The 24,297-nt window shown below is 46.7% G+C and overlaps 1 protein-coding gene across 3 annotated transcripts in view; it reads left to right on the top strand.

Annotated features, from left to right (window-relative positions):
• Positions 1 to 567: 567 nt before the first annotated feature.
• Positions 568 to 24,297, top strand: part of pdgfrb (platelet-derived growth factor receptor, beta polypeptide) — a 143,446-nt gene continuing 119,716 nt past the window's right edge. For 2 of the 3 annotated variants that reach the window (XM_073067086.1, XM_073067084.1), the window contains exon 1: positions 568 to 1,034. The gene's annotated coding sequence lies outside the window, so the exon portion shown is untranslated. The remainder of the gene's footprint in view (positions 1,035 to 24,297) is intronic. The other variant, XM_073067087.1, reaches the window with a different exon arrangement.

Below are 24,297 nucleotides of genomic sequence, written 5' to 3'. Positions count from 1 at the left end.
CTCCTGACCCTCTGGGTGTGGGTCTTCAGGCTGGATGGTCCGAATTCTGCCCCTGTCTTATGTTCTACATTCTGGCTTCTGCAGGTTTTATTTTGATTTCTGTCTCTCACCTGGAACTGGTCCCTCCTCCACAGATGCTGCTGGGTCATAGTACTTCAAACATTTCACACAGAACGCTCAGCAAGCCAGGCCGATTCAACCTGGCGCTCGTTCCTCCAGCGTTCTGTGTGCAAAGTTGCTTGGATTTCCAGCATCTGCAGATCTTCTCTTGTTTGTACTTCAAACATTTTCTGTATTTAATTACAGAAAAATACAAACCTGGGGTGAAAAGAAGGGAATTAAATCATAGGGCTTAAAAGCCTGACTTCCTGGGTAGTTAAGGAGGAATTGGATCTAAGACCACATTCCTTGGCGACAGGGGGGGTTAAAGTTGGAATGGGTTGAAAATTTATAACCAGTCCTTAATTTCTTCCATATGTCGGCTTGGGTGTGTTGGTCTAGATAAGTGCGGGCTGTGTTCAAGGCTGGGGTTTTGGACTCAAACTTTATGTTCACTTATCTTGTGTACGACGGGTCCGAGTGTTGGGTGGAGCTCCGAGGTGGGGTGGGAGTGGACGGCGAAGGTCTTTCAGATCAGTACGGTTGGGCAAGAGCGATTCATACAGGCTGTGCGTCAACTTCTGGCGAGGAAAGTTCTTACTCTTAACATCCTTTTTTTAATCACACACACACTTACCCAGAGAAAAAAAACGGCGGGCGCGTTGCCAGAGGAATTGTCTTAGAATTGAACTCGAATACAGGAAACGAAATTTCCCTCCGCCAACACTCCGAAGTTGTGGATGTGAAAGGGGAGTTTCTCGGCTTATTTTCTGTCCTCTCGCTTGCAGTTTGGAGAAGAAAACATTTCCCCCTGTTCTCCTCCTCCTAGCCGGCTGGCTTCGGAACATGAAGCTCGTTTGAAGACTTTTCTTTGCGCTCGGAGGTCGATTCTGAGGGAGATATTATCTAGTTTCCCTCTCTCTACGGAACCCCAGGTGAGACCCAGTTTGAAGCTCTCCTCTCTAAGCTGGTGGCTTGTTACAAAGCGGGGTGCAGCCGGCGGTGGGGTCCGTCCTGTCCCCGGTGTTGATTTGGCGTCGTGTTTGTTCGTGAACATCCACGGTCTCCGAACAGTGTCGGGCTAAAGGAGTGGAGTGGGATGTTGTAGGTTGAATGAGGAGGTGAAATGTTCACAAATGGTGTTTTACCTGAAGGGAAAGTGTTTTAAGAAGGGGTGCGGGGGGAGAGGAGTAAATAAATTCACAGAATGGGCAGTGAGAAGAGATTAATTGGAAAAGATTCAAGATTGTCGCATATTGAAAGGCCGAGATGGAGTGAATGTGGAGAGGATGTTTCCTGTAGTGGGAGAGTCCAAGACCAGAGGGCACAGCCTCAGAATAGAGGGATGACGATTTACAACAGAGATGAAGAAGAATTTCTTTAGCCAGGGTGGTGAATCTGTGGAAATCATTGCCACAGACAGCGCTGGGTACGTTCAAAGCGGAGGTCGATATGTTCCTGATTAGGCAGGGCGACAAAGATAGCGGGGAGAAGGCAGGAGAGCGGTTGGAGAAGGATAAATCAGTTGTGTTTGAAAGGCAGAGCAGATTGTTTGGGAATTGGCCTGATTCTGCCCTTATGTCTTCTGGTCTTTATACATCGAAGCATACGGCGAACGGCAATGTTTACGTTGAAAAACAGCACACACCCGAGGCAAAGAGCTCGATGGGCTGGCTGTCAAATGTGCAGCTGGATGTACACGTATCCGAGAAGTTTCCGACACCTCTCGGTGTGGGGAAGAGTTTGTAGGGAGGCCGTTTCTTCCCCCCCCCCCCCCCCACCCCGCACCCAACACGTAGACTGTGGGAATTTCAAAGAGTAAAAAGGAAATTTATTATCAAGGTATACAACCCTGAAGTTCCCTTTCTCGCGGGCATTCACAGTAAATACAAGGAACGCAATAGAGCCAATGAACGACTGAATTCAACGGGACCGGCAGACACCTAGTGAGCAAAGGACGACAAACTGCGAATAGAAACGAAAAATATAATAATTATAATAAATAAGCAATAAATATTGAGAGTGTGAGACAAAGAGTCCTTGAAAGCGAGTCGATAGTTTTTGCGAACAGTTCAGCATGGGGTGAGTGAAGTTACTGCCTGTGGTTGAGGGGTAATAACTCTTCCTGCTGTGAGTTCCGAGACCCCTGTACCTTCCTGATGGCAGCAGCGGGAAGAGAGCGTGGCCGGGGTGGGGGCCCCGATGATGGATACCGCTTTCCCGCAGCCTGCTCCGTGCTCAGTAGTGGGGAGGGCTTTGCCTGTGATGAGAGGGGTGAGTAGGGAGGGGAGAAGACATCAGCCATGGGCTAGTGGAGTGGATTCTCCCTCTGGTGCTCATGCCTGGTCTTTGGAAGAGATAAAAACACGAAAAGCTGGCAGAACTCAGCAGGCCAGACAGCATCTATGGAGGAGGTAGTGACGACGTTTCGGCCAAAACCCTTCATCACTACCTCCTCCCATAGATGCTGTCTGGCCTGCTGAGTTCTGCCAGCATTTCGTGTTTTTATTTCCAGCATCTGCAGATTCACTCGGGTTGCCTTTGGAAGAGATGTTGTTTTAAACCCAGATCTGAGCTGAAGCTGTGATCGGACCCATTTCCTCATCCGCTACCTCTACACTGGAGATTCACTGGCCGTTTACCACTGTCCCTCTCCGTCTCTCTCCCCCCCTCTCACTTCCCCTCACGCCCCCTCTCACCCCCTCTCTCCAACCCTCCTCTCTCACACTCTCTCCCAGTCTCTCTCAACACACCCTGTCTCCACCCTCTCTCTCCCTTCCCCTACTCTCCTTCCCTCTCATCCTCTCCCTCTCTCTCTCTCTCTCTCTCTCTCTCTCTCTCTCTCTCTCTCTCTCTCTCTCTCTCTCTCTCTCTTGCTCTGGCTCTCGCTCTCCCTCTCTCCCTGTCTCTCTCTCTCCCTCTACCTCTCCCTCCCTGTCTCTCTCACCCTCTCTCTCTCTGTAACTGTGGATGCTATTATTGCTGTTCCTGCTGGAGTAAAGAGAAAGTTTGTCCTGGGATTGGTTTGGCCCTTGCTTGGGATCCAAGTATCTCCATGAAGATGATTCCAGGAGTTTGGCATGTGTGCAGTAGACAACTTCCAAACCCAGCATTTCCAAAGGCCCAGTTGGAAGCAAAAGGCTTCGACAGGACATTAATAAAATCAGTGTTTGCGTACAAGAATCACCCTGCAGAGCCTACTGTCTCCAGAACTCCGCCACCATGTCAGGCCTGCTCCCACTGACACCTCCCACCCTGCTCCCACTGACACCTCCCACCCTGCTCCCACTGACACCTCCCAGTCTCCACCCACTGACACCTCCCACCCTGCTCCCACTGACACCTCCCACCCTGCTCCCACTGACACCTCCCAGTCTCCACCCACTGACACCTCCCACCCTGCTCCCACTGACACCTCCCAGTCTCCACCCACTGACACCTCCCACCCTGCTCCCACTGACACCTCCCAGTCTCCACCCACTGACACCTCCCACCCTGCTCCCACTGACACCTCCCAGTCTCCACCCACTGACACCTCCCACCCTGCTCCCACTGACACCTCCCACCCTGCTCCCACTGACACCTCCCAGCTTGCACATGTAGGCACTTTCCGATCTCCACCCAGCCAACAGGGTTCACCTGCTGCTCATTCCAGACTCGTCACCTGCAGTGTATCTGAACCCAGCTCTCATCCCCAGTCCTTGTTCACTCATCGAACCAGCCAGCCTCAACCAGTTGCTCCCAGCCTTCACTCTCCTGGCCTACAATTCACTCTGTTGCCTGTTATGTTTAGCTCCTGTTCTCTCTCATTTTTAGTCCTGTGTGGCTTGTTTTTTATGGTAAAGTTGGCATCTGCTTTTGGGTCACTGTGTTTTGACACTCTGTCCATTGAGACCACATGCTCCCTCTTTAAGGACACCTGGGCAGGCAGGTAACCCTGGCTGTCGGCTTGAAGGGTAGAGCCCTCGATTGCCCACTCCACGGACCCGTGAATGGCTCCCTTAGCCAGACAGGCCCAGGAGCAAGCTGGCCAGTAGATCCTCCAGGCAACCTGCCCCCCACTCCCCGGTCCTGGGTGACTATAGATCAGGAGTGTGGGGCTGGAGTGCAAACAGAACCTGAGGAGCCCCTTCAGATACTCAAACAGGGGCTGCAACCTCTCTCAGTCCATATAAGCATAGTACACTGACCACTGAAAGGACGGCCGGACGGGGTTTCAGGGAACTGACTCAAACCTGTTGCTCGATACTGCCGGATACAACACCGTCCATCCCAGGTCCCCAGTGTACAGGGGAAGGCCCTCTGCAAAAAGCGATCTTCCGCTGGGGACTCAGTACCACCCTTTTCTTTAACAAAGCTACAAACATTTACTTATACGAAGTACAAACATCAGTAATTTACAACACTGTGAATAAATTCATGATTACTACAGCCTATAAAACAGTCAATTCCCTGGGGGGCCCCACCGCTCTGGAAATCCCCCTCTGTGACCACATGTTCCCTCGCCAAGGACAGCCGGGCACCAACGTATCCTTGGAAAGGGGCAGGCAGTCGGCCCCGGCAGAGCTCTCGACTTTCTGCCACCTAGACCCGTGAATGGTCAACTTGGCCAGGCCCAGGAGCAAGCTGACCAGGAGGTCCTCCTCACGATCTGACCGTTTGCCCGCCTGGAGGAGCGCAGGGCAGAACCTGAGCAGCAGCCCCTTCAGATACCCAAATAGGCTCACTGGCCCCTCCTGGCCGCAGAATGGACAGCTGGATGGGGGTGCGGGCGGGGGGTCAGTGAACCTGCTCAAAAACCTGTTACATGGTACTGCCCAATGCAACAACTTCCACCCCGGGTCCCCAGAGTACCGGGTCTTTGCACCTCTCCTACCGTGTTACCCTCCCACAGGATGACTCTTCCTTAGCACCACACCCCACAGTGTGCCCCCCCCCCCTCAGAACACCCCTCCCAGAATGCAACCCTCTCTCAGTACTGTGGGAGAGTTTCAGAATCAGGTTTAATATCATTGCCATATATCATGATTTTTTTTTGTTTTGTGGCATCAGTATAGTGCATTGCATAATTTAAAAAAACTATAAATCAAAATAAGTGTATAAAAATTAAATTAAATACATTGTGCAAGAATGAAGGAAAAAGCACTGAGCTAGTGTGTATGGGTTCATCGTCCATTCAGAAATCTGATAGTGGTGGGGAAGAAGCTGTTCCTGAAGCGTTGAATGTATTTTTTTTTATTTATTCATTTTTCGGGCTGTGAGCATCGCCAACTAAGCCAGCATTTATTGCCTATCCCCAGTTGCCGTTTGAGAAGGTGGTGCTGAGCTGCCTTTTCAGGTCCCTGTGCCGCCTCCTTGATGGTAGTAATGAGAAGAGGGTTTGTTCTGGATGGTGGGCTCCTTAATGATGGATGTGGCCTATTAAAGGCATCATCTTTTGAATGTGTTCTGTATGCCGTGGAGCCTAGTGCCCATGATGGAGCTGACTGGGTTTATAACTTTCTGCAGTTTTTTCCGATCCTGGGCAGTGGCCCCTCCATACCAGACAGAGATGCAACCAGTTAGAATGTTCTTCACGGTACATCTGTAGGAATTTGCAGATGTCTTTGGTGAAGTGCCTGTCCTGTGAGTCAGCCTTGTGAGTGTTACTCAGCGATATTGAGTGACCACATGGTGGGTGCCTGCTGCCCAGCTGTGGCACAGCTGGAGACCCAATGTGAGTAACTGGCTGGACATGTCCACCATTCACCGGAACTCAGGACTCCGAGACAACCACAGATTTGTGGCGACCACGCCTCGGTTACAGTCCCTACTCTCCACCGAAACATTCCCCATGCCCATCGGGAGAACAGTTCGACTCTTCCAGGAGTCCTGAAGGCTCCCATCCCTCAATGAGAGAGGTCCTCATAAAACCTCACCTTCCTTCCAAGCCCTGACGACATCCTTTAATGCTAATGTCATCCCAGGACCTGCTTTTGTCCGCGGGAGGGGCAGTGCCCACCCTGAGTGATGGGGGGAGATTGTCCAGGGGCTGATTCCTTGAACTATTGGAGACTGAGGGGTGACCATGCCGAGGTGTGTAAAATAATGAGGTGTACACGCACAGTCCTTTTCCCAGGTGCAGAGAATCACCACAATAGAGCATAGAGCTCTAGTTAAAGAGAGCTTTTAGCACAAATAGGCTTCATAATTAGAGTATTGAATTCAGGAGGTGGGATGCTAGGTTGAAGTTTGATGAGATGTTGGTGAGGCCTAATTTAGATCACTGTGTGCAGTTCTAGTCACCTACCTGCAGGAAAGGTGTAAATAAGGTTGAAAGAGTGCAGAGAAAATTTACAAGGATGTTGTCAGAACTTGAAGACCTGAGTTACAGAGAAAGGTTGAATAGGTTAGGACTTCATTCCCTGGAGCGTAGGAGAATGACAGGAGATTTGATAGAGGTTTACAGAATTATGAGGATATAGACAGGGAAATGCAAGCAGGCTTTTTCCATTGAGGTTGGGTGAGACTACAACTAGAGGCCATGGGTTAAGGGTGAAAGGTGAAATGTTTAAGGAGAACCTGAGGGAGAACTATTTCACTCAGAGGGTGGTGAGAGTGTGGAATGAGCTGCCGGCGCAATTTACACAGAGTGGTGGGTGCCTGGAATGGGCTCCCTAGGGTGGTGGTGGAGGCAGATACAATCGAGGCTTTTAGGAACTTAGCATGGTAGCTTAGTGGGTAGTGTAACGCTTTATAGCACCAGCAATCAGAAGATTGGGGTTCATTTCCCATCTGCTGTCTGTGAGGAGTCTGTACGTTTTCCCCGTGACTGTGTGGGTTTCCTCTGGTTTCCTCCCACTGTCCAAAGATGTAGAGGTTCAGGTCAGTGAGTTGTGGGCATGTTATATTGGTGTCAGAAGCTCGGCAACCGTTGTGGGCTGCCCCCATCACAATGCTCAGACTGTGTAGGTCATCGATGCAAACAAGCATTTCACTCAATGTACTTGTGACAAATAAAGCTGACCTTTCACTTTGAATATGCAGGAAGTGGACATTGTATAGGCAAAAGGAATGAATTTCGTTCAAGATTCAACATTGTTTAATGTCACTTCCAGTACACAAGTGTAAAGGAGAATGAAGTAATTGTTACTCCAGATCTGATTCAGCACAAACAAACACACAGATAAAGACCACAATAAATATAAATACATTAGCTTGTACACATAGATTGACTGTATGTCCATAATGTGACACTAGGCACAGGAGCATCTGTACATAAGGTGACGGACAGGAAATGATAAAGTAGTGGTGGTTGTGGGTGTGGAGGGGTGTGTTAGTGGGTGGAGGCATTGATCAGCCTTACTACTTGGAGATAGTAACTGTTCGCTGGTCCTGGTGTGGATGCTACGTAGCCTCCTCCCTGATGGGAGTGGAACAAACAGTCCATGAGCAGAGTGGGTCACATCCTTCATGATGTTACTGGCCCTTTTCCAGCACCTTTCTGTACACATGTCCTTGATGGTGGGTAGGCTGGTGCCAGTGATGCGTTGGGCAGTTTTGACTAACTGTTGTCGAGCCTTCCTGTTTGCCGCAGTGCAGTGTATTTTGTCATTTGATTATTAATTTAATTGGTTCCACACAACATTGTGGGCTGAACGCTATGTTCCTGTGCTGTACTGTTCTGTGTTCTATAAGCCTTTTGCACAGTTACATGTTCCCTGGCCTCACTGACCTTAGAGCTGCTGATACCCAAATCCTCGTGTGCCATGGCGTCAGCTCCCTCACCTCTGACCGCAGCTCAGAATCACCAACATATATCATGAAATGTATTGTTTTGCAGCAGCAGTACAATGTATCAATGTATACAAATTACTCCATATATGTGTGTGTGTGTGTGTGTGCGTGTGTGTGTGTGTGTGTGTGTGTGTGTGTGTGTGTGTGTGTGTGTGTGTGTGTGCGCGCGCGTGAGTGTGCATGCGTGAGTGTGTGTGCGTGCGTGCGTGTGTGTGTGAGTGTGTGTGCGTGTGTGTGTGTGTGTGCGTGCGTGCGTGTGTGTGTGAGTGTGTGTGCGTGTGTGTGTGCGTGTGTGTGTGTGTGCGTGTGTGCGCGTGAGTGTGCGTGCGTGAGTGTGTGTGCGTGCGTGCGTGTGTGTGTGAGTGTGTGTGCGTGTGTGTGTGTGCACGTGAGTGTGCGTGCGCGTGTGTGTGTGTGCGCGTGAGTGTGTGTGCGTGTGTGTGCGCGTGAGTGTGTGTGCGTGAGTGTGTGTGCGCGCGCGCGTGTGTGTGTGAGTGTGTGTGCGTGTGTATGTATATATACACACACATACATACATGTATATATATGTATACGTATTTATATGTATGAGTCTAAGGCCAGAGGACACAGCCTCAGAATAGAGGGATGTCCATTTAGAATGGAGACAAGGAGGAATTTCTTTAACCAGAGGGTGTGAATCTGTTGCCACGGGTGGCTCTGGAGGACGTCATTGGGTATATTTAAGGCAGAAATTGATAGATTCCTGATTGGTCAGGACATGAAGGGATGCAGGGAGAAGGCAGGAGATTGGGGCTGAAAGAGAAAATGGATCAGCCATGATGAAATGGTGGAGCAGACTCGATGGGCCAAATGGCCTAATTCTGCTCCTATATCTTATGGTCTTGTATATATCAAAGTTCAAAGTAAACTTCTTATCAGAGTGCATATATATCACCAAATACAACCCTGAGACTCATTTTCTTACGGGCATTCACAGTAAATACAACAAACACAATATAATCAATGAAAGTTTACACCCAACAGGGTGGACAAAGCTACCGGTGTGCAAAAGTCATCTAACTGTGCAAATACAAGAGAAAAAATAATAATAAATAAGCAATAAATAATAATAAATAAGAATAAATAAGTGGTGCAAAAAGGGAGCAAAATAGTGAGGAGGTGTTCATGGGTTCATTGTCCGTTAAGAAATCTGATGGCAGAAGGGAAGAAATTGTTCATAAACTGTTGCGTTTGTGTCTTCAGACTCTAGTACTTCTTCCTTAATCAGGCGGGAGGAGAGCGCAGGTCCTGAATGGCGGATGCTGCCTTCTTGAGGAATTGCCCTTTCAAGATATCTTCAGTGCTGGGGAGGCTGGTGCCCCTTGTGGAACTCACTGAGTCTACAGCCCTCTGCACCTTTATCTGATCCCATGTGATGGAGCCCCCACACTGATGTAACCAGTCAGAATAAACTCCAGTTTGCTAGTGACAACCAAAATCTCCTCAAACTCCAAATGAAATGTAGCTTGTGGTATGCAGACCAGACTGCAACTCTTCCCACCCCCCCCCCCCCACCCTAGTCAGTCTGCACTGTTCCCTGCCTGTTTCTCCTGTCTCTGTAATTGATGTTGTGGCATTTTCCAGAGCTTGTTCACAGATATGGCCAGGCAGGAAGCAGAAGAGAGAGAAAAAAAAACAGAGTATGTAATCCCTATGCAGTCCTACTCTCTACCCACCAATTTTCAGTCTCCTCTAATCCTCACCTCCTCCATCTCGCTCCTTCCCAATATTCCTCGCCCAGCAGCTGGTGGCTGTGCCCCCATTGTCCAAGCACCAAGTCTGGAATTCTACCTAAACCTCGCTCTTTAAACCTTCGTTTGGATTGAGCTGCTGGCTGTCTGCCTTGCTATCTCTTTGTCTGGCCTGGTGTCGATCCTGAGAACAGCCCGCAGAATTTTATGGCAAGAAAGAGAGGGAAGTTTGGAGTGAACTCTGACTAGAGGGAAACCACGTGAGCTCTGCAGAGAGAGAGAGAGAATGCAGGAGCAAATTCAGAGACAGAGAGAGAGAGAATGCAGGAGCAAATTCAGAGACAGAGAGAATGCAGGAGCAAATTCAGAGAGAGAGAGAGAGAATACAGGAGCAAATTCAGAGAAAGAGAGAGAGAGAATGCAGGAGCAAATTCAGAGACAGAGAGAGAGAGAGAATGCAGGAGCAAATTCAGAGAGACAGAGAGAGAGAGAGAATGCAGGAGCAAATTCAGAGAGACAGAGAGAGAGAGAGAATGCAGGAGCAAATTCAGAGAGACAGAGAGAGAGAGAGAGAGAGAGAGAGAATGCAGGAGCAAATTCAGAGAAAGAGAGAGAGAGAATGCAGGAGCAAATTCAGAGAAAGAGAGAGAGAGAATGCAGGAGCAAATTCAGAGAAAGAGAGAGAGAATGCAGGAGCAAATTCAGAGACAGAGAGAGAGAATGCAGGAGCAAATTCAGAGAGACAGAGAGAGAGAGAGAGAGAATGCAGGAGCAAATTCAGAGAAAGAGAGAGAGTGAATGTGGGTGAAAATTCAGAGAGAGAGGCCATGGGCAAAGGGTGAGAGGTGAAATGAGGGGAAACTTCACTCAGAGAGTGAAGTGAGTGTGAGAGTGTGGAACGAGCTGCCAGTGGAAGTGGTGAATGCAAACGCGATTTCAACTTTTAAGAGAAGTTTAGGTAATTACATGGGTGGGAGGGGTATGGATGGCTATGGTCTGGGTGCAGGTCAATGGGACTGGGCAGTTTAAATAATTTGGCTCAGACTAGATGGGCCAAAGGGCTTGTTTATGTGTTGTACTTTTCAATGACTATGAATCTAAAGAAAGAGAGTTCAGAAGCAGTTTCAGAGAGAGATGGGGAGAGGTGGGATAGAGAACGGGTAGGAGAAAGAGAGAATGGCGCGAGAGAGAGGGAAAGAATAGAAGAGAAACTGTCAGAAAGCGAGAAGGGTCCAGAGAAATTCACACACCAGAGTGACCAATGAACCCACTGGCCCTCACATTGCTGGGATAGGAAAGGAAGTGGAGCACTCGGGGGAACAAGGAGAACGTGTAAACTCCACACAGACAGTGTCAGAGGTCGGGATCGAACCTGGGTCTCTGTGCTGTGGGGGAGCAGCTCGATTCGCTGAGCCACAGGGCACCGATGTCAGCTGGTCACTGAAGACCAGCGGGCAACTTTGGGATTGGGGGATCGGAGTTGGAGAAGATCAGGAGCTTTAAATTCCTTTGCATTAACACGTTGGAGCATCTGTTCTGGGTCCAGCATGTACGTCTCATCACAAAGAAGGCATAATGGTGTCGCTTCTTAGAATTTTGCAATTCGGCATATCATCTAAAACTTTGATAAACTTCTATAGAGACACAGCAGAGAGTTTCCTGACTGGTTGCATCAAGGCCTGGTATGGAAACACCGGGGACAGAGAAGTCTACAGAAAAGGAAGGATACAGCCCATTTCTTCAGAGGCAAAACCCTCCCCACTATTGAATTCATTTACACGGAGTGAAAACAGTATCCATCATTGTGGACCTGCACCATATAAATGATCATTTCGAGAATCATTGTTCTAAGAACCTGCTTAGCATGGATAGTTCTTGTTTACTTCTAAGAACTCGCATTAGGACTCATCAGGCAGTTCTTTATTTAAACCTTGGTCTAGCAATTTCAAGAACAATGTCCAGCATGTTCAGAAAACAGTGTATAATTAACATCGCATCCTCTGGTATGTCAGCAACATCAAAATTACTCTTTAACCTCTTTAATTCCTTCATTCCCTCCTTTTATCATTCCATGATAACTAACTAAATGGGGCTGAGAAGGGCGCTGCCAGCTTATCCATAAAAACCTTACAGCCAGTATTTAATCAACAAGAATAACTAGCCCATGTAGTAGATAGGATCCCCAGTAACCACCCTAGCCAGTCATCTCCTTTCTTAGGACCATGCCTGAAGTCATCCAATTGTTTTTTAATAGACTGGATGGCATGGGTTATATTGTATGATTCATCAGTAACATGAGTGATACACTTACCTCCTACTATAGTGCACACACACCCCCCCCCCCCACCCCAGCTGGGCCAAATGATAATCCACTGCATACCTAGTCTGTTGTGCATAGAGCCTTAACTCTGCCCATCCTCTGTTAATGGCCTCCAGTCCTTCTACCGTACTGTTTCCCAGGATTGTTAGACCACAGATAAGAGAGTTCCTGTTTTTTGAGGCTGTTATACCTGCCGAACCTCCGAGGGACAGACCCCCCAGGAGCCCATAACCAAGGGAGGATCCCAGAGTTACTGAGTCCTTCCAGTCTGCACAGAATTCCTTACTAACAGCTCGGGTAACTATTCTGCGGCGGGCATGTACCCTCCGTGGACATGGGATAGTAACTGGTCCTACTGTCCCTACAGCAAATAGGACGGGGAGAGTCGGGGTGGCTGTGGTAAAGGTCCCATTAAGGAGAAACACAAATCCTTTCTTCGCTCTGTAGACCGGTGTGGTTACATTACCTATTTTAGTCCCATCACCAGTTCTGGTGTTGTACCGTTTGTCGTACCAATTCCGAGGGTCAGTGATGTTCCCACTGCCGAGCCCCGTTTGCTGAGGGTCTAGTGGATATTTCCCATGCTAGGGCCACTAACGTGGGTGCCAATACAGTATCCATACGTGAACTGCCAGCCCCGGGTGACATTCATGCACCTTTCTCCATTACAGGTGTACATGAACCACCCGTCACGGAGTTGGCAGTGTCTGCTGACACATTGTCTCTGGACGCAGGAGGAATTGGTGGGGACCGTTGCATAGACACACCCCCATCCCTTTCCTGTAAAACAGAAGGGGTAGCTCCTTTGATCGGAGCAGGTTGTACCATTGCCTTTACGGTTGTCATTTCTGGGTCTGATTCCTGCAGAATCGGGGGCCCGGGCCTTGGAATCTATTAGCTCTATGCACCTTCCCGTCATTCCTCTCCTAAAACTCCCTGTTACCCCTCACAAGGGGCATTTGAAGTATCTGCGATATACAGGGGATGTGGCTTCCACCCAGGAGTGGCCACAAATAACGCTTCTACTGACCGGGCAAGCGGATAGCATACAGTTCGATTTCCATGCAACTGTATATAGATAGATAGATAGATAGATAGATACTTTATTCATCCCCATGGGGAAATTCAACATTTTTTCCAATGTCCCATACACTTGTTGTAGCAAAACTAATTACATACAATACTTAACTCAGTAAAAAATATGATATGCATCTAAATCACTATCTCAAAAAGCATTAATAATAGCTTTTAAAAAGTTCTTAAGTCCTGGCGGTAGAATTGTAAAGCCTAATGGCATTGGGGAGTATTGACCTCTTCATCCTGTCTGAGGAGCATTGCATCGATAGTAACCTGTCGCTGAAACTGCTTCTCTGTCTCTGGATGGTGCTATGTAGAAGATGTTCAGAGTTATCCATAATTGACCGTAGCCTACTCAGCGCCCTTCGCTCAGCTACCGATGTTAAACTCTCCAGTACTTTGCCCACGACAGAGCCCGCCTTCCTTACCAGCTTATTAAGACGTGAGGCGTCCCTCTTCTTAATGCTTCCTCCCCAACACGCCACCACAAAGAAGAGGGCGCTCTCCACAACTGACCTATAGAACATCTTCAGCATCTCACTACAGACATTGAATGACGCCAACCTTCTTAGGAAGTACAGTCGCCTCTGTGCCTTCCTGCACAAGGCATCTGTGTTGGCAGTCCAGTCTAGCTTCTCGTCTAACTGTACTCCCAGATACTTGTAGGTCTTAACCTGCTCCACACATTCTCCATTAATGATCACTGGCTCCATATGAGGCCTAGATCTCCTAAAGTCCACCACCATCTCCTTGGTCTTGGTGATATATGAGTGTTATAAAACAAATTGTCCTCCAGGCTTAATACCATGGAGGCAGTTACAACAATGGAAAGTCCAGTAATAGTCTTTAGTCCACCTGTGGAGCCCATCGTTTACAATCGCTTAGGTGGATCCAGCGGCTGTGCCCTTGAACCGTAATGGCCATCAGTGTTTGCAGAAGTACCTGGAATGGGCCTTTCCACCGGGGTCAAAGCTTGGGACACTCCCAATCCCTTATCAATACTGGATCTCCAAATTTCAAATCCAGCCACTCCACCTCTGGTTTTTCCTCTGGCTTAAACGCCTCCTGCACCTGAGGTTGAAGAAACTTTAGAGAGGACGTTAACTGCCTGAAATACCTTTGCAATTCATCCCCCATAGCATTAAGGTCAACTTGGGTGGGAGGCTGAATGTTAGCATCCCATGGGGTCCTTCCGGGATGTCAATAAATAATTTCAGCTGCTGATACTCCGGTAGTGGAATGGGGAGTAATCCTCAAATGATACAAAGCTAACGGAAGGACCTTCAGCCAGTTCAGTCCGGTTTCGGACATTAACTTAGCCAGCTTATTCTTCAGGGTGCCTTTAGCCCGTTCACTATTCCTGCAGCCTTCGGGTGATAGACACCGTGAAACTGCTGCTCAATTTGCAGCACCTCACATAGCTCTTTATTTATTTTTCCCACAAAATGAGGACCTTTGTCCGAACTTATCTGTCTTGGTGCCCGAATCTTGGTATAATCTCTGTAAGTAACAATCTTACCACCGTGGAAGCTTTATTATTGGTGGCAGGAAAGGCTTCAATCTACAATCACTAAACAGTACAGTGTACACGTGGTAGTTCATTAAAATCAAGCTAAATGCATTCAAAAGGACCACCTAGGAAGGGGGTTTTTCCTGGGGCACATTTTACTCCTTTTCCTGCGTTTGTTTGTTGGCATATCAGACATGATTGTATTTTCTCTTGTGCCGCCTCTTCCAATCTAGGGTGCCACCAGGTGCGTGATAAAGTGTTACTCATTCCCTCCTTGCCAAGGTGCCTCTCAGTATGCAGACGATCAATAAGCATTGGTAACAAAGCATCAGGTATACGAACTTGGCCAAGTGGAGTGAGCCAGAGGCCCTCGGACGCAGAGTGTGAACACCCATGCATCTTCCAGATTAGTTTTTCTGAATCAGGGGCGTCCCCTGTAGTTGTTGTACAGCGTCCATGTCGGAATACCCTTCGTTGTTGTGGATGGCCTGCAGGCCGAGGCCAATTTCTCTGCCGTGGAGACGATATAAATGGCAGTTTGCGCCGCTAATTTGGCTTCCCTGTCCGCCCGATTATTACCTTGGGTAGCTGTAGAGGAGTCGGAGAGATGCGCTGAGCACTTAATGATAGCTAATTGTTTTGGGAGGAGGATGGCACTGAGGAGGGTCTTCACGTACGAGGCATTCTGGATAGGGGTCCCTGTGGAAGTGTGTCAGCAACATCGAAATTACTCTTTAACCCCTTTAATTCCTTCATGTGCACTTCGATTTCAGAATTCTTTCCCCATCTCAAGACAATTTAATGCCATCTCCAGTATACAAGTGTAAAGGAGAACGAAATAATTGTTACCCAGGATCTGATGCAGCACAAAAAAACCACAATGATGAAGCACAGAATAAAAAAAACATAATAAATATAAATACATAAGATAGCTTATATCTATGCATTGATTGTATGTTCACGAAGTGACGCTAGGCACAGTAGTGTCTATTTATAAGGATGGAGGCACACTGTTGGTCAGGGTCAAACATAAATGTTGTGTCCTAGCTGTCTACGTGATATGCAAGTCAGGGCAGTATGATATGGAGAACAAACTGTTGCTCATGCAGCAAGCTCCCCCTCTCCACTCAGCTGATTAATTCCAAAAGAACAGCAGAGACCGATACAGTTTGGCACCAGCAGCATTGTAGGAGTTTAGGACTCCGGCTCTGGATTTTTCCTCCAAGTTTACTCTCAAACATTCAAGAAGACCGCAGCCTTGTTGGTTTGGATGAAGGGTCTCAGCCCAAAACTTCGACTCTTTACTCTTTTCCACAGATGCTGCCTGCCGGCTGAGTTCCTCCAGCATGTTGTGTGTATTAATATCTTCTTTGTCTTGTTGACATTGAGGAAGAGGTTATTTAAATTTTGAATTTTGACTTTCAGTCCCACTGGGTGTGAGAGGGGATCGTCAAACACAGCATTTCTACAATATTGCAAAGATATGCCTGTTTCTAGCATGTGATGATACTGAAAAACTAATTCAGTATAGACTAGTTTATTTCCGATAGACTAGTTTACTGCAATGCACTTTTTACTGGCCTTCCAAAACAATCTATAGACAAACTTCAACTCATTCAGAACACCGCTGTGAGACTTTTAACCAAAACCAGGATGAGGGAATATATCATTCCTGTACGAGCTACTCTTCATTGGCTTCCTGAATCTTTTAGAAATAATTTTAAAGTTCTCTTGTTTTTAAAGCTCTCGATGGTCTGGGACCAGAGTACATCACTGAATCATTTTCATTTTGTAATCCTGCTTGAGATCTCAGGTTTCTTCCACCGATCTCTGAAATTTAAACTCTCCTCCTCAAAACATAATGGTCAGGTCAGCTTTTCTGAACTAAGCTCCAAAATTGTGGAGTTCAATATCTAAAACTACAAGGATCCAGACTCAGTTAGCACTTTTAAACGCCAGCTCAAAACCTGCTTATTTAACCTTGCTTTTAGTAAACAGCTTTTTGTCTTTTATTTTTAGATTTTAAAATTTATTTTCATATTTGTATTTTTATCCCATTGTAAAGCACTTTGAATGACAATATGTGTAGGAAAAATGCTCTGTAATTACTGCAGTTTATTTATTCTCAGTTCAAGCCAGTAAAACATAGCCAAGCACACTCACGTCTCCATTGCTAGGAATTTACAGGCTATTCTAGTTGTGTTTAGTACTGTGGCTTTCTGAAGATTTATATAGATGTTACTGTGTAGGCTGAATTGTTTAATGTTATTACGTAGTGACTTTGGGATGATACCAGTTGTAGATATTACTATCGGGACAATGGGTACCCTGTTCATATTCCATAGTCTTGCAATTTCCTTTTTTAATTCATCATATTTCTGGTGTTTTTCACTAATCGATTTCTGTACGTTATGTGTGTTTGGAATGGTTATATCTATAAAGCAAGTTGTTCTCGCTTCTTTATCCTGTAATATTATATCCAGACGGTCATTATGGATTGTCCTATCTGTAATAATGGATTGGTTGTAATATAGTTTGTAGGACTCTGACTCTAAAAAGGAATAGACTTGAATTTATAGTAGGGTCTGGTGTCTTTCATGTATTTGTATTTTAAAGCAAGACTTTGGTGAATGATGTTTGCCATTTGTTTGTGCGTAATCAGATTGAGTTAAACTGCTGCAAGACCCTGAAATGTTGTTATTATCATTATTCATTATTATTATTATTATTATTATTAATATGTTTATACTGCAGGTTCGGGAGAAATCTGGGTGCTTCACAGAGTGAGGGGGGAGAGGGGAATTGGGAGCAGGGGAAGGTCTGGGTCTGGGCTGAAAGGTCAAATTCTCTGTTGCCATGCTTTGGTTCAGTGCACCCAGCACCATAGCACAATCCAGAGACAGAGAAGCAGTTTCAGCGACAGGTTACTATCGATACAATGCTCCTCAGACAGGATGAAGAGGTCAATACTCCCCTATGCCATTAGGCTTTACAATTCTACCGCCAGGACTTAAGAACTTTTTAAAAGCTATTATTAATGCTTTATGAGATAGTGATTTAGATGCATATCATATTTTTTACTGAGTTAAGTATTGAATGTAATTAGTTTTGCTACAACAAGTGTATGGGACATTGGAAAAAAGTTGAATTTCCCCATGGGGATGAATAAAGTATCTATCTATCTATCTATCTATCAGTCTCTGTCTTTGCTGCCTTATGCTGTGGGTGTAGTGGAGGAGATTTAAGCATCACTGAAAACAGCTGGTGCTGAGGCAGATGTGAGGCTGCCAGTCTGAGAGGAGCCTTCACCACGGGCACATCCAGCACTCCTTTGGGTTCCAGTCCAAACAACAGAGCACCTCTGGAATTCCCTCCCTTGGAACACTGTGCTCTGGGAAAAATCCCTTAGAACAGGGTCTCAGAAATTCACTCCTTTGGAATGCCATCTCTCTAAAGATACCTCCGTTGGGATACTATGTCCCTCTGGAATTCTCTCCCTCAGAACATTTATCTCTGGAATTCCTTCCCTGTGTGTCAGAATTCTCTCCTTCAGAAGCTGTGCATTTCAGGAATTCCCTCCCTTCAAATGCTGTGCACCTCTGGAATTTCCGCCATCAGAGCCCATGTGGTACTGGATTCCCTACTTGGAATGTTGTGATTCTCTGGAATTCTCTCCTTGCCATGCTGTGCAGCTGGTATGCTCGCTCTCTGTGCATCTATAGAATTCTCATCCCGGAATGCTGTGTGTCTCTGGAATTTTCATCCCAGTCTGCTGTACGTCTCTGGAAATCCCCCCGTGGACTGTTAGATCTCTCTGTCCATGAGTGAATCAAAAGTGATTCAAGAGATTTTGGATTCCGGGATGAAGAGTGAGTATGAGAGAAGGCATGACTTCACTGAATGACTCAGAGTTTGATGAATGTTCTCACACAGAACAAAGCCATTTTAGTGTGTAATCCTCAAGCCACACTGACTAATCACACTCCCCACTTGCAGTCTGTCGTCCATTGTCAGGCTACCAACGGACAAGTGCAACACAGTACAGGGCCCTTGACCCACAATATTGTACTGACCTCTTCAACAACTGGACTTTTGCATCTCTGGCAGGTTCTGCAAGACATTACTTCCTACAAAGCGAAACCCAACAGCATGAATGGCAGTGATGCTTCACTACCAGATGAACTCAATGCCTCCTATACCCGCTTTGAAAGGGAGAACACAACTACAGCTGCACCTGATGACCCTGTGATCTCCATCTCAGAGGCCAATGTTAGGCTGTCTTTAAAGAGAGTGAACCCTCGCAAGGCGGAAGATCCCGATGGAGTATCTGGTAAGGCTCTGAAAACCTGTGCCAACCAACTAGCAGGAGTATTCAAGGACATTTTCAACCTCTCACTGCTATGGGCAGAAGTTCCCACTTGCTTCAAAAAGGCAACAGTCATACCAGTGCCTAAGAAGAATAATGTGGGCTGCCTTAATGACGATCGCCCGGTAGCACTCACATCGACAGTGATGAAATGCTTTGAGAGGTTGATCATGACTAGACTGAACTCCTGCCTCAACAAGGACCTGGACCCATTGCAATTCGCCTATTGCCACAATAGGTCAACAGCAGACATGATCTTAATGGCTCTCCACATGGCTTTAGACCACCTGGACAACACAAACACCTAAGTCAGGATGCTGTTCATCAACTATAGCTCAGCATTTAATACCATCATTCCCAGAATCCTGATTGAGAATTTGCAGAACCTGGGCCTCTGTACCTCCCTCTGCAATTGTACCCTTGACTTCCTAACCGGAAGACCACAATCTGTGCGGTTTAATGATAACATATCCTCCTCACTGATAATCAACACTGGTGCACCTCAGGGGTGTGTGCTTAGCCCACTGCTCTACTCTCTGTATACACATGACTGTGTGGCTAGGCATAGCTCAAATACCATCTACAAATTTGCTGACGATACAGCCATTGTTGGTAGAATCTCAGGTGATGACGAGAGGGGTACAGGAGTGAGATATGCCAACTAGTGGAATGGTGCTGCAGCAACAACCTGGCACTCAACGTCAGTAAGACGAAAGAGCTGATTGTGGACTTCAGGAAGGGTAAGACGAAGGAACACATACCAATCCTCATAGGGGGATCAGAAGTGGAGAGAGTGAGCATTTTCAAGTTCCTGGGTGTCAGGATCTCTGAGGATCTAACCTGGTCCCAACATATCGATGTAGTTATAAAGAAGGCCAGACAGTGGCTATACTTCATTAGGAGTTTGAAGAGATTTGGCATGTCAACAAATACACTCAAAAACTTCTATAGTTGTACCGTGGAGAGCATTCTGACAGGCTGCATCACTGTCTGGTATGGAGGGGCTACTGCACAGGACTGAAAGAAGCTGCAGAAGGTTGTAAATCTAGTCAGCTCCATCTTGGGTACTAGCCTACAAAGTACCCAGGACATCTTCAGGAAGCGGTGTCTCAGAAAGACAGCGTCCATTATTAAGGACCTCCAGCACCCAGGACATGCCCTTTTCTCAGTTACCATCAGGTAGGAGGTACAGAAGCCTGAAGACACACACTCAGCGATTCAGGAACAGCTTCTTCCCCTCTGCCATCCAATTCCTAAATGGACATTGAATCCTTGGACACTACCTCACTTTTAAAAAATACAGTATTTCTGTTTTTGCACATTTTTAAAATCTATTCAATACACGGAATTGATCTACTTGTTTATTATTGTTTTATTTTATTTTATTTATTTCTCTCTCTCTGCTAGATTATATATGGCATTGAACTGCTGCTGCTAAGTTAACAAATTTCACATCACATTCCAGTGATAATAAACCTGATTCTGATTCTGAACTACTCCAAGATCAATCTAACCTTTTCCTCCAATTTATCTTCTTCTCCCTAACCCATCACCTCAACTGGGGCATAGACCACTGACTCCATCTCTCCGGAGTCCTCTGTCCTGGGTCCATTTTTCAAATTGTCCCCAGATGTAGCTCATCTTCAAAGATCCTTCATCTCAGAATGAGGCCTTTCAAGCTTCCGTAGCTCTGGGTTATTACATGATAGGGTTTAATAGCCCCATGTCCAACACTTCTCCTTTTACTGCCAGTCTTGCAGAGTTTCACAATGTTGTGCCAACCTTTTAACCTACTTGCCTACCATGGGCAAACCAATTCAGAATCCACACCATAAAGTTTCCCTGGATCCCATGCTTCCTGACCTTCGGAACACCTGATTAAAATCCATCTGCACCAGATCCAGTGCTCTACCTTCATCAATGTGCTTTATCACATCCTCACAGAATTTAGTCAGGCTCGTGAGGCATGATCTGCCCCTCACGAAGCCGAGCCAACTATCCCGAATCAGACAATGCTTCTCCAAATGCTTGTAAATCCTGCCTCTAAGAATTCACTCCAATAGTTTGCCCACCACTGAAGACTCACTGGTCTATAATTCCCTGCGTTATCCCTACTTCCCTTCTTGAACAGAGGAATAACATTTGACATCCTCCGATCATCTGGTACGACTCCTGTGCTTGTCATGTGTCCTGCTCATACAGATCAAATTACTACACAGTGCACTGAGGCAGAACAAGGGAAAACAATAACAGAATGCAGAATAAAGTGTCACAGTTACAGAGAAAGTGAGTGAGGGCAGGTGGACAATAAGGTGTATGCACACAGGGAGAGGCAGGAAACCAGGAATTAAAATGCCAGAAACACTCAGCAGCTTCTGTGGAGAGGGAAAGCATTTTTACATAAATGACCCTTCTAACAAAATCCAGGCTATAAGCCATTCAGCCCATCAAGTCTGCTCCACCATTCTATCATGGCAGATTTATTGTCCCTCTCAACCCCATTTCTGCATTCTCCCCATAATCTTTGATGCCCTGACTAATCAAGAACCTGTCAACCTCCACTTTGAAAGTCAATGTTTTGGGCCATGGTCAGAATTCCTGATGAAGAGTCCTGGCCTGAAATGTCGACTGTTTACTCCTCTCCGTAGCTGCTGTCTGACCTGCTGAGTTTTTGCGTGTAATCCTCAGGATTCCCAGCATTTGACGAACCTCTTGTGTTTCTCGGCAGTTGCGTGCTTTTGGTCAAACCTTTGATCTAAAGTGCCCTCAACCTCTGTGAATTTGAAAGCCTTATCACTCCATGAATAGTCTCCTGGAGGAACTCAGTGGGTCGAGCAGCATCTGTGTGAAAGGGTAGGGGTTGAAAATGTTCTATATTGAGTCGAGACCCTGCATCATGAAAACTCCTCACCCCCACCCCCAAAGACACTACTAGATGTGCTGAGTTCAAAGTACACGGATGTCACCATATGCAACCTTTAAATTCATTTTCTTGCAGGTGTACAGAGTAAATCCAAGAAACACAATAGAATCAATCAAAGTCTACAACCAACAGGACAGATAAACAATGTGCAAAACACAACAAACTGTGTTAATACAAAAGAGAAAAAATAAATATTAATAATAATAAATAAGCAATAAATATTGAGAACATGAGATGAAGAGTCCTTGAAAGTGAGTCCACAGGTTGTGGGAACAGTTCAGTGATGGGACAAGAGAAAATGAGTGAAGTTATCCCTACTGGTTCAAGAGCCTGATGGTTGAGGGTTAATTGTTCCTGAACCTGGTGGTGTGGGTCCTGAGGCTCCTGTACCTTCTTCCTGATGGCAACAGTGAGAAGAGAGCGTGGCCTGGGTGGTGGGGGTCCTTGATGATGGATGCTGCTTTCCTGCTGATAGAGATGATTTTGCCAATCTCAACTGACTGGGGTGTGCGTGAGAAAATCGAGGATCCAATTGCACAAGGACGTATTGAGGACAAGGTCTTGAAGCTTATTGATTAATTTTGAGGGGATGATGGTATTGAATGTCGAGCTGTAGTCGATAAGGTGCACCCTGATGCATGCATCTCCTCTGTCCAAATGTTCCAAGATTGAGTGAAGAGCCAATGAAATGGAATCTGCCTTCAACCTATAGTGTTGGTAGGCAAATTGGAATAGATCCAGTTCACCACCCTCTCAAAGCACTTCACCACAGTGAATGTAAGTAAGTCATCGAGGCAGGTTACCACATTCTTCTTAGACAGCGACATAATTGAAGCCTGCTTGAACCAGTTGGGTATCTCAGACTACTGAAGAGAGAACTTAAAGACAGCAGTGAAGATTCCAGCTAGATGATGAGTGCAGGACTTCAGTGCTTGGCCAGGTACTCCATGCAGGACAGATGCTTTCTGTGGGTTCACCCTCACATCAGCCTCAGCGACTGAAATCACAGGGTCATTGGGGCTGTGGGAGTTTGTGTAGGTTCCTCCATGTTAAGGCATTGAGCTTATCTGAGAGTGAAACTCTGTTGTCACCTACGTCACTTGGTTTTACTTTGTAAGAGGTGGTAGTATTCAAGCCCTGCTACAGCGGTTCAGCATCCTTCAGCGACTAAAGTTTGGTTGGGGAAGACGGAATGATACTGTGGGGATTCACCCGTCTATGACCATTTTCATAAAGTCCGTGACAGCATTGGTGTATTCAGTCAGATACTCTGAGCCCTTGAACATGGCCCAGTCCACCGACTTGAAGGAATCCCGTAGCCACTCCCCCGCTTCCCATGACCACCTCTTTGTTCTCTTTATCTCTGGTGCCTTGTTCTTTATCCTCTGCCTGTATGCAGGTAGAAGGACGGACAAGTGATCAGATTTCCTGAAATGCGGCCTAGGCATGGAATGGTAAGCATTCCTTACCATAGTGTAACAGTGGTCAAGTGATTGGACTGTGAGTAGAAGCGTCCCACGCAGGTCTAGAGTGGAGCTTGAAAGACACAGCCTCCATAAAAGAGAGGTACCATCTAGTGGAGCGGTCATCGTGGCAGTGGTCTGAGTCAGAGTGGTAAGGCTCAACAGGCTGTTGAGAACAGGTAAATAGGCAAGTTTATTTCTAATTTCATTTTCTTAATTAACTCTTGAAAGAATAGGGAATATGTCTGCACGGACAGTATTCTGTTCTCGGTGTCAGTTGTGGGATTTCCAGGAAACTCCCAGCCTTCCCGATGGCCCTGTCTGCACCAAGTACACTGAGATGCAGCTCCTTAGAGACTGTGTCAGGGAACTGGAGCTGCAGCTCGATGACCTTCAGCCTGTTAGGTAAATGGAAGAGGTAATAGACAGGAGCTAGAGGGTGGTAGTCACCCCAAGGGACAGGAGACAGAGAAATGGGTGACTGTTAAGAGAGGGAAGAGAAAACATCAACTAGTGGAGAGCACTCTTGTGGCCATTTCTCTCAGCAAGAAGTATTCCATTTTGAGTACTATGGACAGGGGGGGGGGATCCTAGCTGGGGGAGGCAACAGCTGCTGTGTCTCTGGCTCTGAGTCCGGCCCTGTGGCTCAGAAGGGTAGGGAACTGAAGAGGAGGGCAGCAGTAATAGGGGACTTTATAGTTAGGGGGACAGACAGGCGGTTTTGTGGATGTGAAAAGGAAGCACAGATGGTAGTTTTCCTCCCAGGTGCCAGGGTTTGTAATGTTTCTGAACGCGTCCACAACATCCTGAAAAGGGAGGGTGAGCAGCCAGAGGTCGTGGTACATATCGGTACCATTGACGTAAGTAGAAAAAGGGAAGTGGTCTTGAGAACAGAACACAGGCAGTTAGGAAGGAAGCTGAGAAGCAGGACCTCAAGGGTGGTAATCTTGGGATTGCTGCCTGTGCCACTCGACAGTGAGGATAGGAATAGAAGAAGGTGGCTGAAGAATTGGAAAAACCAGATTGGTGTCAGATTGCAAAAGAGGGAATT

The sequence above is a fragment of the Hemitrygon akajei genome, chromosome 15 (assembly GCF_048418815.1).
Source record: "Hemitrygon akajei chromosome 15, sHemAka1.3, whole genome shotgun sequence".
Taxonomy (NCBI): domain Eukaryota; kingdom Metazoa; phylum Chordata; class Chondrichthyes; order Myliobatiformes; family Dasyatidae; genus Hemitrygon; species Hemitrygon akajei.
Note: the sequence above shows the minus strand (reverse complement) of the source record. Positions and strands in the feature narration are given on the sequence as shown.